This window comes from Pan troglodytes, chromosome 3, assembly GCF_028858775.2.
Source record: "Pan troglodytes isolate AG18354 chromosome 3, NHGRI_mPanTro3-v2.0_pri, whole genome shotgun sequence".
Taxonomy (NCBI): Eukaryota; Metazoa; Chordata; class Mammalia; order Primates; family Hominidae; genus Pan; species Pan troglodytes.
Window position 1 is genome coordinate 25,963,034 of NC_072401.2, and position 15,661 is coordinate 25,978,694.

Sequence of the window (15,661 nt, forward strand, 5' to 3'; positions counted from 1 at the left end):
CGTGAGGCACTGCGCCTGGCCAACATAGTTTAATTTTATCTCAACTTGCCAATATTCTCCAAACATTGTTTTTTGTTTGTTTGTTTTCTTCTGAACACCTTCTTCAATAAACCAAACAAAAAAACAAAAACAAAACCAACCACAATGAACAACTTGAACATGAAACCCCAATATATATTTGCTTAAAATGTGAAAATTATACTTACATATGACAGACAGAATAGAGTAGTAGTTATGAATGTAAACTTTCCAGCCAGACCATGGAGTTCGAATCCCAGTTCTGCCACCTGTCTACTATGTGATCTTAGAGGGATAGCTTGACCTTTCTGTGCCTGGAAAGTAGAATTAATAATACCTACTTCATAGAGTTGTGGGGGTTCAATGAAATGATATATGTAAGCTATTAGAATGTTGCCTGACATAGAATAAAAACTCATTGACATTACATTATGATGATTATTGTGCAGCAAAATAGGTACCTTATAAAATACTTTAAAATTATAAATTTAAGATTAAGATAGGCGGTAATCCCAGCCCTTTGGGGGGGCTGAGACAGGTGGATCACTTGAGGCCAGGAGTTCAAGACCTGCCTGGCTAACATGGTGAAACCCCATCTCCACCAAAAAAATACAAAAAAATTAGCCAGGCATGGTGGCATGTGCCTGTAATCCCAGCTACTCGGGAGGCTGAGGCAGGAGAATTGCTTGAACCCAGGAGGAGGAGGTTGCAGTGAGCCAAGATCGTGCCACTGCACTCCAGCCTGGGTGACAGAGTAAGACCCTGTCTCAAAACAAACAAACAAAAAAACAAAAAAAGCACAAACAAACAAAAAGAGATCAAGATTATAGAGGTTCTGTTATGTCCCTTCACCTTCATGAATTGTCTTGTGATGTCTGGGGTGCATTCACCCCCACTTTGGAAACTGCTGGCTTAAGCAATGATAGGAACATACTATGTCCCTGGGTATTCTGATTCTTGAGATGCTCTGTAAAGCTTGGAGGACTGTGGGTGGGTGGATTCTTCCACGCTTGGATTATGCACACTCTCATTTCTACACAAACCTCTTGGCTTCTCTGCTTGTAAACAGTAATCAGGTCAGGCTGAATGTGGGGCCGGGAGTCCCAAGCTCCTGGCCAGTCCTACTCAGTCATTCCTAAGGATGGAGGCTGCACGGGCTCTGCCTCTTACCTTGCACCTGCCACCCTGTGCTTAAGCAACTCCTGCAGAGCTTAACTCCTGGAGACAGTGGCCGGTGGGGACAGCTGCATGTCAGTCTGTGCTGTGAAACCAGTCATCCTTGTAACCAAATGTGAGAGCAGCAGATTAAAGCAGAATTACCTAAAGAGGTTTGTAGGACACACACTGACCGAGTCCCCTGCTGCCAGCAGCTGCTCTTCTTGACATGGGGCCAACCCAGAAACTTTGCAGGATGCTCTCAGATGCTCCAGCAGCCAGAGAGGTGATGATGGCCCTGGAACTGCTAAGAGCAGCTGGTTTCATCAGGGCTGGCTGAATGTCTGGATCAACAGCGAAATCTCTGACTCTGTGCCAGGGAGTGGGCTCGTGGGTGCTGCGTTGACAACTGTGACTAGTAAACCCAGCGGGAACCAGGTCTAATTACAGTAGAGCTACAGAAATTGCCCCTACATTCCAGCTGTTTAAGTCAGAAAATTTGAGGGTTGAGAAAGACCCTAGAGATCACCTAATGGATCCCAAACCTAGTTGCTTACAGCATCAATGAGAAGCCTTAAAATTTCCTATAGTGAATTAGCTCAGTCATATAAAACAGTGGAGGGGCTGAGTCACCACATCATCCTGTGTTCCACTTAGCTTAAGAAATGGAGGCCAGGCGAGGTGGCTCCCGCCTGTAATCCCAGCACTTTGGGAGGCTGAGACAGGCAGATCACTTGAGTTTGGGACCAGCGTGGCCAACATGGTGAGACCCCACCTCTACTAAAAATACAAAAATTAGCCAGGCGTGGTGGTGCGTGCCTGTAATCCCAGCTAGTCAGGAGACTGAGGCAGGAGAATCACTTGAACCTGGGAGGCGGAGGTTGCAGTCAGCCGAGATGGCACCACTGCACTCCAGCCTGGGTGACGGAGTAAGACACATCTCAAAAAAAAAAAAAAGTTCCCCAAGCATTCCCAGTGACCCAGTGATGAGCCAGGATTGGTGAATAACCGCTCTCACTGGGGCCTGCCTGAGTGGACCGAGCACCTGTGTTGAAGTTAAAAGACCTGAGGTCCCATCCTGGTGGTGCCACCTCCCTCCTGTGTGACACCTGGCAAGGGGCATATTCCCCAAAACCTCAATTTCTTCATCTGTAAAAAGGGGATAAGGACAATAAACTTCCTTTCGAGCTCATGCATGTATATGAAGCTCTAAAACACTACACAGACATAGGACTTCAGGGCTCATGCCAAGGGCTCATGCAGCCTAGGGTTGGTCACCTCCAGTGACAGGAGGCTCATTACTTTCAGAGAGAGCCTCCCCCCACCCTTTTTTTTGAAAGCTCTGATGGACAAAACGTCCTTCCTTATTCTGAGTAGAAATCTGTTCCCTGTCATTTTCTCCTATTGGATTTAATTCCACCCCTCAGGGAACCACAGAATAAACTTAATCCTTAATTTGCAGACCAGTTTTTTGAATAATCGAAGACAATATAGCCCTTTGGCTTTCCTTCTCTACCTCAGTTCTAGGCTTCTCCACACACTGTACTGAGAAAGTCCCTTTATGAATAAGCAATATTTCCAGAAATTACCACAGGCATGGCTACATTTCAGCAAACCAGAGAGGCTGTGTTCCTGGATTAGTGATTCAGGAAAATCCATTTAGCCTCTAGTTAATTAAATCACCCAGTCACATCAAATCGTCTTGTTAAATTAATCACCTGTGCTATGGGATCTACTTATTAAAGTATTTGCTTAGTAAATGTATAACATCTATGCAACCCTTTTATGTGCCAGGCACTGCTCAGTGATTTGCATGTACTTAGTTCTCATGATAAACCCTGAAAGGTAACCACTGTTATTATTTCCATTTTACAAATGAGGAAACTGAGGCTCAGAGAGGTTAAGAAGGTGCCCAAGATGATGCAGCCAGTAAGTGACACAGTAGGGTTTGGACTCAGGTCTGGCTGACTCTAAAGCCTGCGTGGGCCTGGCACCGTGGCTCATGCCTGTAATCCCAGCACTTTGAGAGGGCCAAGGTGGGAGGATTACTTGAGCCTAGGAGGTTGAGGCTGCAGTGAGCCATGATCATTGCCAGCCTGGGTGACAGAGTGAGACCCTGTCAAAAAAACAAGGCCGAGTGTGGTGGCTCACGCCTGTAATCCCAGCACTTTGGAAGGCTGAGGCGGGAGGATGGGTTGAGCCCAGGAGTTTGAGATCAGCCTGGGCAATGTGGTGAAACCCCATCTCTACAAAAAATTAGCTAGGGGTGGTGGTGTGTGCCTTTGGTCCCAGCTACTCGGGAGGCTAAGGTGGGAGGATTGCCTGAGCCCAGGAGGTAGAGGCTGCAGTGAGCCAAGATCACACCACTGCACTCCAGCCTGGGTGACAGAGCAAGACCCTGTCTCAAAAACAAAACAAATTAAAGCCCATGTGCTCAGGACTGTGGCAATAGCCTCCTGAGGTAGAAATTCTAAAACAAACGAACCTAGAATTTCAAAATACCCTCTTAACTGGAACTAAATCAAACTGCAATTTCATTCAAAATTATTTGATTTGAAGAAGCTGTTCATTTTGTTTCAAGAATAGGGTTGTTTGGTTTTTTTTTCTTTTTTTTTTTTTTTTTTGAGATGGAGTCTCACTCTGTCAGCCAGGCTGGAGTGCACTGGCGCAATCTTGGCTCACTGCAACCTCTGCCTCCTGAGTTAAAGCGATTCTCTTGCCTCAGCCTCCTGAGTAGCTGGAATTACAGGTGCCCACCACCATGCCCAGCTAATTTTTGTATTTTTAGTAGATACAGGGTTTCACCATGTTGGCCAGGCTGGTCTTGCACTCCTGACCCCAACTGAGCCACCCACTTCGGCCTCCCAAAGTGCTGGGTTTACAGGCGTGAGCCACCGTGCCCAGCTGGTTTTTTTTTTTTTTAATTTGAAGAAAAATATACGTAACATGGAAATGCACAGATCTGAAATGTACAAATTTGGTGAGTTTTGGCAAACATATAAATCTGTGTGTCTTAAATTCCAATCAAGATAAAATAGTTTCATCACTACAGAAAGTTTTCTCATGCCCCGTCCAGCCAGGTCCCAACCCCAGAGGTGACTGACCACTGTTCTGATTCCTGATACGAAGACTGATTCTTGCCTATCCTTGGCATGTCATGGGTGGACTCATGTAGTGAGTACTCTTTTGTGCCTGGCTTCTTTTGCTCAACATGTTTTGAGCCTCAGTCTCCTTGTGTGTGCATCAGCTGTTCCTTTTTCATGGCTGAGTACTACTCCATTATATGAACATACCACATTTTCTACATTCCTCTTATGACAGGTTTTAACACTTTGATACATCATATAGACGTAATAATATGTAAATCACTCATTTATTCATTAGGCAAATTTGTCTTTCCAAAGCTTTCTCTATGCAAGGTACTATTGGAGGTGCTAGGAGACTTTGGTGAAAAAAACGAAGCCCCTGCTCTCACAGGGCTTTTCTTCTATAGTAGGAGAGAAAAACAATATAGAAAAAAATTAAAGGAATGATCAAGGCAGTAGTGGGAAGTGCTATGAACATAATAAATCTGAGTGAAGGTACCAGGGTGGCTTGTAAGGACGTTGGGTGTTTGATTTTTTTTTTTTTTTTTTGAGACAGGGTCTCATTGTCACCCAAGTTGGAGTGCAATGTTGCAGTCTCAGCATTGCAGCATCAACCTCCTACCTCAGCCTCCTGAGTAACTGGGACTACAGGCACCACGCCCAGCTAATTGTTATTTTTGTAAAGACAGGGTCTCACTATGCTGCCCGGGGTGGTCTCAGGTCTTCTTTAGAAGTCACGCAGGCCCACGTGAGGGACCTGGAAGTGAACCGGGGTCGTGCAAACAGTGGTACTTGAACAGTTTCACAGCTGATGAAACTCCTTGGCATTGACTCATTCATCATTATTACCCTCTCTTCATTTTTTAGATGAGAAAACTAAGGCATAGAAAGATTAGCAACTTGTCCCAGGACAAGTGTCAAGTCCAGGTCCTGAACCCAGGCAACATAGTGCTGTGGTTACCACACATGCTTTGGAATCAGACAGAGCCAAGTTCGAAGTCCTCTTTCACCTGGATGTCCTTGGGCATGTCACACTCTGAGTCTCAGTTTTCTCATGCATCACATGAAGGGGATACCGTCTAACTCAAAGGGTTGTTAAAAGTGAAAGATAATCTTAGGTAAAGAATTTAGTGCGCTGTCCACCGCCGCTGCCTGAGCCGACTCCGCGCCGACTGCCGCGATGGAGGCCGCCGTCCAATTCTTGGTCCAGAGCCGGGACGTGGTCTATGGCCTCGAGGCCATCGAGGCTCAGTACAAGTACCAGACAACGCGCGTCAGAAGCAAGGGCGGCGTCCTCGAGGTGCACCTCAAGTCCACGCACTTCACCTTCCGGCCCGCCCGGCCCGCATGTGCCCAGGCTACGGGTCATGCTTGTCGCCTGCGGTGGGAACAACGGTTCCACGCTCACCGCCGCGGTGCTGGCCCACGCGCAGGGGTCGCAAGGGGGCCAACTACTACGGTTCACTGTCTCAGGTGGGCACCGTGAGCCCGGTCTTGGGCGCCAAGGGCCAGGAGGTGTTCGCGCCCTTCCGCGGCTGCTGCCCATGGTGGCGCCCAACGACCTCGTGTTCGATGGCTGGGACATCTTGTCGCCGAACCTGGCCGAGGCGATGCGGCTCGCGAAGGTGCTGATTGAGGGCTGCAGGAGCAACTGTGGCCGCACATGGAGGCCCTGCAGCCCCGGCCTTTGGCATACATCCCACAGTTCATCGCGGCCAACCAGAACGCGCGCGCGGACAGCCTCATCCCGGACACGCGCGCGCAGCAGCTAGAGCAGATCCGCCGGGACATCCGATGACTTCCGGTCTAGCGCAGGGCTGGACAAAGTCATAGCGCTGTGAACGGCGAACATGGAGCGCTTCTGTGAGGTGATCCCAGGTCTCAACAACACGGCCGAGACCCTGCTGCGCACCATCGAGCTTGGTCTGAAGGTGTCGCCCTCCACGCTCTTCGCCGTGGCCAGCATCCTGGAGGGCTGTGCCTTCCTCTGGGTCCCCACAGAACACTCTGGTGCCCGGAGCCCTTGAGCTCGCGTGGCAGCGCCAGGTTTACGTGGGCGGAGATGACTTCAAGTCAGGCCAGACCAAAGTCAAGTCCGTGCTCGTGGACTTCCTCATCGGCTATGGCCTCAAGACCAAGTCGACTGTGAATTATAACCACCTGGGGAACAACGACCGGCAGAACCTGTCGGCGCCATCGCTGTTCCCTCTGAGGCGGTGTCCAAGAGCAACGTAGTGGACGACATGGCGCAAAGACACCCAGTGCTCTACGCGCCTGGCGAGGAGCCTGACCTCTGCGTGGTCATCAAGTACATGCCGTACGCGGGTGACCCCAAGCGCGCGCTGGATGAGTCTACCTTGGAGCTGATGCTGGGCGTAACCAACACGCTGGTACTGCACAACACGTGCGAGGACTCGCTGCTGGCCGCCCCTATCATCCTGGACCTGGCGCTGCTGACCGAGCTGTGCCACTGCGTGAGCTTCTGCACCAATGACAACACCGAGCCACAGACCTTCCACCCCATGCTGTCCCTGCTTAGCATCTCTTCAAGGCGCCGCTGGTGCCGCCGGGCAGCCCGGTGGTCAGTGCGCTTTTCCGCCAGCTCAGCTGCATCGAGAACATCCACAGGGCCTGTGTGGGGCTTCCGCCACAGAACCACGTGGTCCTGGTGCACAAGATGGAGCTCCCAGTGCCTGGCCTCAAGTGAGTCGGGCCCGTGGCTGCCGCCTGCCCTGTGTCGAACAAGAAAGGACCGGTACCCGCTGCCACCAATGGCTGTACCAGTGATACCAATGGACACCCACAAGTGGAGGAACCCCAGATGCACACCACCTGAGGCCCTGGTCACACAGCTTCCCGGCCTTTCCTTGCTGGCCCCCAGGACCCAACCTTTCCAGGCCCCCACAAAGACAGTAAAGCCGGTGCCACTCTCAAAAAAAAAAAAAAAAAATTAGCTCTTCGCGGTCGGGTGCGGCGGCTCACGCCTGTAATCCCAACACTTTGGGAGGCCGAGGCAGGCAGATCACTTGAGGTCAGGAGTTCGAGACCAGCCTGGCCAACATGATGAAACCCCGTCTCTATTAAAAATACAAAAATTATCTGGGCATGGTGGCGCATGCCTATAATCCCAGCTACTTGGGAGGCTGAGGCAGGAGAATCGCTTGAACCCGGGAGGTGGAGGTTGCAGTGAGCCGAGGTCATGCCACTGCACTCCCGCCTGGGCAACAGAGCAAGACTCTGCCTCAAAAAAGAAAAAAAAATCTTTGTGCTCATGTTCATTAATTCATTCAACTCATGTGAATTTATCATCTACCACTAGGTGGGGAGGATACAACGGAGAATAAGCAGACACAGCCCCATCTCATGCAGCTAATGGCCTATCATTAGAATAAATAAATTTGATAAAACATGTAGATAAAGCACATGGAATGCCAACTTAACATAGTCTTGGGGAAGTCAGGGAAGGCTTCCTGGAGGAAGGGATGTTTAATCTGAGTTTACCCAGTGAAGGAAATGTGAAGGTGGGAGAGGCTTCTTTGTAGTTGCTTTTGGGTGTGATTTTGGTTTTATAAATCAGATACACTTGCTTGAGAATTGGAAGGCACGTGCATGGTGCCATGAGTAGTATATCATTGCTGGTTTTTCTGGAACACGTTTCATTGTCTGGGCATCAGCTTCTTGGGAGTCGAGAGGCAGGGTGAGGCTCATCTATTTTTTGTTGGATTGGATCTCTCAGGTGTGATGTGGCTCTAAATCTAATACTCAGAGTTTTAGCAGCTGAAGAGGTGTGTTCCTGAAGCCAGCAGCTTCAGCAGTCCTGCCTTCCTAGTGGTGGCAGCGTCCCTGGTAGGCTGGTCCTGGGGCCTGGTCTAGAGTCCACTGCCCCAGCCCTTCCAGTGATATTTGTAAATTCTTTTTTTTTTTTTTTGGAAACGGAGTCTCGCTCTGTTGCCCAGGCTGCAGTGCAGTGGTGCAATCTCAGCTCACTGCAATGTCTGACTCCTCGGTTCAAGAGATTCTCCTGCCTCAGCCTCCTGAGTAGCTGGGACTACAGGTGCCTGCACCATGCCCGGCTAATTTTTGTATTTTTAGTAGTGATGGGGTTTCACCATGTTGACTAGGGTGGTCTGGAACTCCTGGCCTCAAGTGATCTGCTGGCCTTGACCTCCCAAAGTGCTGGGATTACAGGCATAAGCCACCATGCCCACCTGTTTGTAAATTCTTAATTTCCTATTTGAAATCCCTCTCTGCTTAAAATAATTGGAGTGGTTTCGATTTCCTGCTACTGACCCTTCCTTATACTACTGAGGCACAAGTAGATTAATTTATTTAGTTGTTATTTTCTGAGCACCTAGAATGTGCCAGGCACTAGTTTTTGGCTCTGAAAATATAACAATGAACAAGGCAAAGGTCTTGCACTTTTGTCTTATTATCACGGCTGTTATATTCTCTATCAGAGCTGTCCAATACAAGCATAATGTGAGTTACATGTGTGTTGAAAAAATTTTAGTATCTGGCCGGGTGCGGTGGCTCATGCCTGTAATCCCAGCACTTTGGGAGGCCGAGGTGGGCGGATCACCTGAGGTCAGGAGTTCGAGACCAGCCTGGCCAAATGGCGAAACCCTGTCTCTACTAAAAATACAAAAATTAGCCGAGTGTGATGGCAGGTGCTTGTAATCCCAGCTACTCAGGAGGCTGAGGTAGAAGAATTCCTTGAACCCAGGAGGCAGAGGTTGCAGTGAACCGAGATCACACCACTGCACTCCAGCCTGGGCAACAGAGCGAGACTCTGTCTCAAAAAAAAAAAAAAATTAGTATCCATATTAAAAGAATAAGTGAAATTAACCTAACACATCCAAAATATTATCATTTCAACATGTGCTTAATATAAATATTAATTAATATTTTATGTACTTTTTTCATGTTAAGTCTTGGAAATTTAGTGTTTAGTTTTTACTTACAGTACATCTCGATTCAATGCAAAATTTTTATTGGAAATACTTCATCTGTATTACATTTCATTACATTTATAGTTGAAAAAGTAGACTCATCACTAAGAGGTTCCAGATATACTTAAATATTTTCCACTAACCAAAAAAATACCAAAAACAATTTTTCCTTAATATTTGCATTCATATTGACAAAACTTGTTCATCCTTTCTAGAAGGATTTGACTTTGGAGCAAAAGTATATCAGTTTCAAAACTATATCTGTTCAAGTTAAGTAAATTCACCAACTCGAGTCAAATCTGAAGCATACTACATAATTGAAAAATAACTCAAAATTTATCAATGATAATCATGTCCTTCACATTTTTTTCTGTCTTTGCAGCTTAACTTACATAACATGTTTCAATTAAATGAAAATAACTTGCCTATTAATTTCATTTAGAAAAAAGTATAAAATCATTGTATTGATTTGTATTTTAAGTTTCAGTTTCAACATTAATTAAATGTCTAGCTATGTAACAAATAAGCTTTTCCTTACCTTGGAGTTTCAAATTTAGCTCATCCATTCATCCATGTGCAGTGTAATTTTTTCTTTCTTTTCTTTTTTTCTTTCATTTTTTTGAGATAGGGTCTTGCTCTGTCTCCCAGGCTGCAGTGCAGTGGAACGACCTGGGCTCACTGCAATCTCCACCTCCCGGGCTCAAGTGATCCTCCATCTCAGCCTCCTGAGTAGCTGGGATTACAGGCATGCACCACCACACCTGGCTAATTTTTTGTATTTTTGATAGAAACAGGGATTCACTATGTTGCCCCGGCTGGTCTCAAACTCCTGAGCTCCAACCATCTGCCTCCCTCAGCCTCCCAAAATGTTGGAATTACAGGCATGAGCCACTGCACCTGGCCAGATATGCAGTGTAATTTTGATGAGAGAACATAAATCATGCTGCCATTTTTTGTCTTTTATTATGGGATAATTTGCCAAGCTTCCCTTTGTTTAAAGAAAATCTTGAATTGGAGTTAAAAATACAGTAACCCTTTGTAAAGCTCTTCCGTGACTCAAAGAGCATTGACAAAGACCACAAGATCATTAAATCTGTCATCTCCTATTTGTTTCAACTGTTTCTTAAGCTGAAGACGATTCATAGCATTTGAATGAATACAATGAACAATATTAATCTATGATGCTTTTCACAGAGTCGGCTGCAGAAAACTAAGCACAACTATTTTCAAAATGTATCACCTAATGGGCTAAGCAATAAGGAAAATATTAGTCTCTTATTTGAAAATTCTAATAAATCCAAATTTTTGATTCAGCATAATGGAACTACCATTTGTGGTGAAAGAAACTAATTTTTTTCTTATCTGGCTGGAATTCTTCTTTGACAGTTATAAAAGATTTAAAAATATCCATGCTGCGTGTTAAGTTTCTTTTAGGCTATGAATTGACATTTCTTCATAAATTTGAAGTCCTTTGAGACAAAGTACCCAAAGTATTAATTGGGCAGTGTCTATTATATCAAATGACTCATCTAAAGCTAAAGTACTTGTGATTTTTCAAGATTATTGATTGGTCTTTGCTATTGTTAGAAAAGTCTTCATATTTTATGGACAATTATTTGAGGGCTCAATTGAAGAGCTTTCTCTTTTTGTGAAGTATCTTTTAAAATCTTTTCCTCAGAATTTTCTAACAATATTTCCATTGTTAAAAAATAATTTATTTTACCATTTCTTCACCTAAAAGTGTTTTTCAACTGAGTACTGTGGCACGTGCCTGTCGTCCCAGCTACTTGAGAGACTGAGATGGGGAGGATCACTTGAGCCTGGAACTTCAAGTCCAGTCTGGGCAACAGTGAGATCCTGTCTATAATAAGTAAATAAATATATTTTAAAGTGTTTTTCTTTTGTGAAAGAATTCCAGTCTTTTTATAGCTGGCTAAGTTTATAAGCACAGATCCTGTTTAGATTTGTTTAACAATTATTTTAAAATTAAACATTATTGATGACCTGGCGCAGTGGCTCACTCCTCTAATCCCAGCACTTTGGGAAGTTGAGGCGGGCAGATACCTTGACTCAGGAGTTTGAGACCAGCCTGGGCAACATGGCAAGACTTCATGTCTAAAAAAAAAAGAAAAGAAAGAAAAAAAATAGCTGGGTATGTTGGCACATGCCTTTAGTTCCAGCTATTATACTTGAGGCTGAAGTGGGAGGATCACCTGAGCCCAGGTAGGAAGAGGCTGCTGTGAGCTGAGATTGTACCACTGCACTCCAGCCTGGGTGCTGGACAGGATGAGAACCTGTCTCAAATAAAATAAACATTATTGCTTGATATCTTCTCACATAGGAGAAAAATTAAATACTCAACAAATTTTTGTCGAATGTTTAAAACACTCAACAAATTTTTGTTTAATGTTAACTCTGTTTTTAGGTAACTAATTTTGTTGATTCTTTTTTTTTACTATTGAGAGGAAACTTCTTATCAAATCCACTATGCATATGCTGAAAATGTCTCTTAATATTGTCCACTTTATTATTTTATTTAATTAATTTATTTATTTTGAGACGGAGCTTTGCTCTTCTTGCCCAGGCTGGAGTGCAATGGCACCATTTCAGCTCACCGCAACCTCCGCCTCCCGGGTTCAAGCAATTCTCCTGCCTCAGCCTCCCGAGTAAGCTAGGATTACAGGCATGTGTCACCAAGCCCAGCTAATTTTGTATTTTTAGTAGAGATGGGGTTTCTCCATGTTGGTCAGGCTGGTCTCAAACTCCTGACCTCGAGATCCACCCTCCTTAGCCTCCCAAAGTGCTGAGATTACAGGAGTGAGCCACCACACCCGGCCACTTTATTATTTTAAAAAGATTTTTTTCTCTCACAAAAAAAAAAAAAAAAAAAACACCAATTTGCTGCAGCAAATTGCAATTACCTTTCGTCATCTTTTTTTGGCTTTACTCTTCAGGTGCTAGTTTCTGCATCTCCACTCAATTCTGCATCAGTAGAATGCCTTTGCTTAAAACTTTTAAATTTGCCCATACTTTTTTTAAGCTAAACAAATTTAATTGCATTATAATTAAAACCAGTATTTCGATCTACCTCTTACTGTCTGCAGAAAATATTTGTTTTTTGTTTTGTTTTGTTTTGTTTCGCCCGGCCTGCAGAAAAGATTTGAATAGGCCGGGTGCGGTGGCTCACGCCTGTAGTCCTGGCACTTTGGGAGGCTGAGGTGGGCAGATCACTTGTGGTCAGGAGTTCGAAACTAGCCTGGCCAACATGGTGAAACCCCATTTGTACTAAAAATACAAAACAATTAGCCAGGGATGGTGGCTTTAACCCAGGAGGCGGAGGTTGCAGTGAGGCGAGATTGTGCCACTGCACTCCGGCCTGGGTGATAGAGCAAGAACCTGTCTCAAAAAAAAAAAAAAAAAAAAAAAAAAATTTAGGATTTTACTCTGTAGTCTTTATTCCTTCAGGACTGGCTTCAAGAACTGAGTTCCTAGAGTCAGGATAACCATCGTGCTCATTCCCTCTCAGCTGAGTGCTTGAGGTTCACCACTCTGTACCCCACAAACCAACACAGGGCCAGCATGGAGCAGACATGAAAAACAAATATTGAGTTGAATAGCACCAAATGAAACTGAACTTCAAGCTGAAGGTCCAGGACCCTCGCTCTTCTCCAGTGACTCACACTGCAAAACTTTCTCTCTTTTCTTTTTGTCCTTTACCATCGAATCTCCCAAGACCTGATGATTCTTCCCTCTCTGGCCCTCTAAATGCATCTTCTCCTCTGTGCTCCCTGCATTTTTGTGTAACCCTTGTAAACCCAAGTCCAGATTTCTGCCCCTGTTCCTGACTGGTCTCTGGGCTCTCCCTGACCCTGTGGACAGCTAAGTTAATGCCATTCAAGCTTCCCAAACAGGAATTCCTTCTGGCACCCTCTGCCGACCTGCGTGACTGCCTCCTTTGCCAAAGATACAGGTCAAATTCTTTAGCCTGTCACGACTAGCCTGGCAACATGGCAAAACACCGTCTCTATAAAATAAAAATTAAAAAAAAATTAAATTTCTTAGCCTGATGTTCAGAGGACTGCATAACCCAGATTTATAATCAGTCAGTAGAGGAACTAGAGGCACAGGTGGCTACTGAGCACTTGAAATGAGGCTAATGTGGACAGAGTGAAAGTCCGTCTCAAAAAAAAAAAAAGAAAAGAAAAAAAATGAGGCTAGTGAGACTGCAGAACTGAATTTTTTTTTTTTTTTTTCTGAGACAGAGTCTCGCTCTGTCCCCTAGGCTGGAGTGCAGTGGTGTGATTTCGGGTCACTGCAACCTCCATTTCCTGGGTTCAAGCAATTCTCCTGCCTCAGCCTCCTGAGTAGCTAGGATTACAGGCGCGTGCCACCATACCCTGCTAATTTTTGTATTTTTAGTAGAGACGGGGTTTCACCATGTTGGCCAGGCTGGTCTCGAACTACTGACCTTGTGAGCTGCCCACCTCGGCCTCCCAAAGTGCACCACACCCGGCCTGAATTTTTAATTTTAATTTAAAAAATGAAGCATTTATAATATTTTTCTATGAACAGTTTACTGTTTTGCTAAACTACATTTCACATTAATCATTGCATTACATAAGATATCATTATTGTAGTTCACATGTAGGGCGAAAACATCACTTCTTTTTTTCCCTTTCTTTTTGTTTTTTTGGAGATGGAGTCTCACTCTGTGGCTCAGGCTGCAGAGCAGTATGCAGTGGCGTGATCTCTGCCCACTGCAGCCTCTGCCTCCCAGGTCAGGCGGTTCTGCTGCCTCAGCTGCCCGAGTAGCTGGGATTACAGGCACCTGCCACCACACCTGTCTAATTTTTGTATTTTTAGTAGAGACGGGGTTTCACCAGTTGGCCAGGCTGGTCTTGAACTCCTGGCCTCAAATGATCTGCCCGTCTCGGTCTCCCAGAGTGCTGGGATTACAGGCGTAAGCTACCATGCCCAGCTGAAAACATTATTCCTAATGTTACACATTAACACATCAATTAATTACTTCAGTTCAAAAAATTTTAAATATACTTATGTGACATTGTAACATACTTATTCAAATATTTTCTTTTTTCTTTTCTTTTCTTTTTTTTTTTTAAGACAGAGTTTTGCTCTGCCAACCAGGCTGGAGTGCAGTGGCGGGATCTTGGCTCACTGAAGCCTCCACCTCCCAGGTTCAAGTGATTCTCTTGCCTCAGCCTCTGGAGTAGCTGGGACTACAGGCGTGTGCCACCAAGCCCGGCCCGAAAACCTTAATGAATCTGACCTCCTCTTCCTCTCTCTGTCTGTCTGTCTTGAGAAAGTACTCATTGTTCTTGAAGTGCCCTTGAAACATATTTTCTTGCATGATTTGCTGCTAGCTGTATTTTTTAATGGCTTGAGTTTCTAGATCTGGCTGGATTGAACATCTGCTACACACTCTTCTGCCCTTGAACCAAACAACTACTATGTATACATTTGGGAGAGAAGGAATTTACAAAAAACAATGTTCAGTATAATCCCCTTTTTTGAAACAGCATAGAGAAAAAGAGTGGACAACTGTCGTCTTAAGGTGGCCATAAGAAACTACAGCCAAGAGACAGTGACCCTGGGTCATTGTCATTGCCATTCTGGTTACCTCATCGTTAACAGTTGTGATATCTGGATGGTGAAATGTGACTTTTGGTTTCTTCTTTTGACCTCTGAATAATCTAAAATATGTGCATGTATTTTAGAAAAAGCAGAAGAAAAACAATGACAGTTTTTTGTTTTTGTTTTTGTTTTCTGAGAATTTAGTCTTGCTTTGTCACCCAGGCTAGAGTGCAGTGGTGTGATCTCGGCTCACTGCAACCTCCGCCTCCGGGTTCAAGCAATTCTCCTGCCTCAACCTCTTAAGTAGTGGAGGTTATAGGCATGCACCACCAGGCCCGGCTAATTTTTGTATTTTTGGTGGAGATGGGGGTTTCATCATGTTGTCCAGGCTGGTCTCGAACTCCTGACCTCGTGATCCACCCACCTTGGCCTCCCAAAGTGCTGGAATTACAGACATGAGCCACCACCCCCAGCCTGAAAGTTTTTTAAACAACTTGAGAGGAGCCTCCCATGGTGTCTGGCCTCCCTCCAGTGATTCAAGTGATAGGCCCGTTGGTCAGGGAGATGTCTCCCAGGGTGTTTGGGAGGCTGGAAAAGAGGCCAAAGGCCCAGGAGGATAAGAGGGAGATGCAGGGGCTGAATGTTGTGGAGAGAGGCGTGGAGATAAAGAGGGGTTACTCGGGGCTGGGAGGAGAGCAGAGGGAAGCGGGGCAGGCACAGCGGCTGGGAGCCAGCCTGTGCCATCCTGAGCAGTTCGAACTTGGTGGGAGGAAGCAAAGGAGGCTTGAAGCAGGAGGCAATGTGGTTACATGCATTTTGCAGCAAGTCAGTGGCGGCAATGCAGTGGCTCCCCAAGACTGG

General features: G+C 45.4%; 1 pseudogene; it reads left to right on the forward strand.

The window, feature by feature from the left end:
• Positions 1 to 4,120: 4,120 nt before the first annotated feature.
• LOC471161 (inositol-3-phosphate synthase 1-like) lies at positions 4,121 to 9,134 on the forward strand (annotated as a pseudogene).
• Positions 9,135 to 15,661: the final 6,527 nt, after the last annotated feature.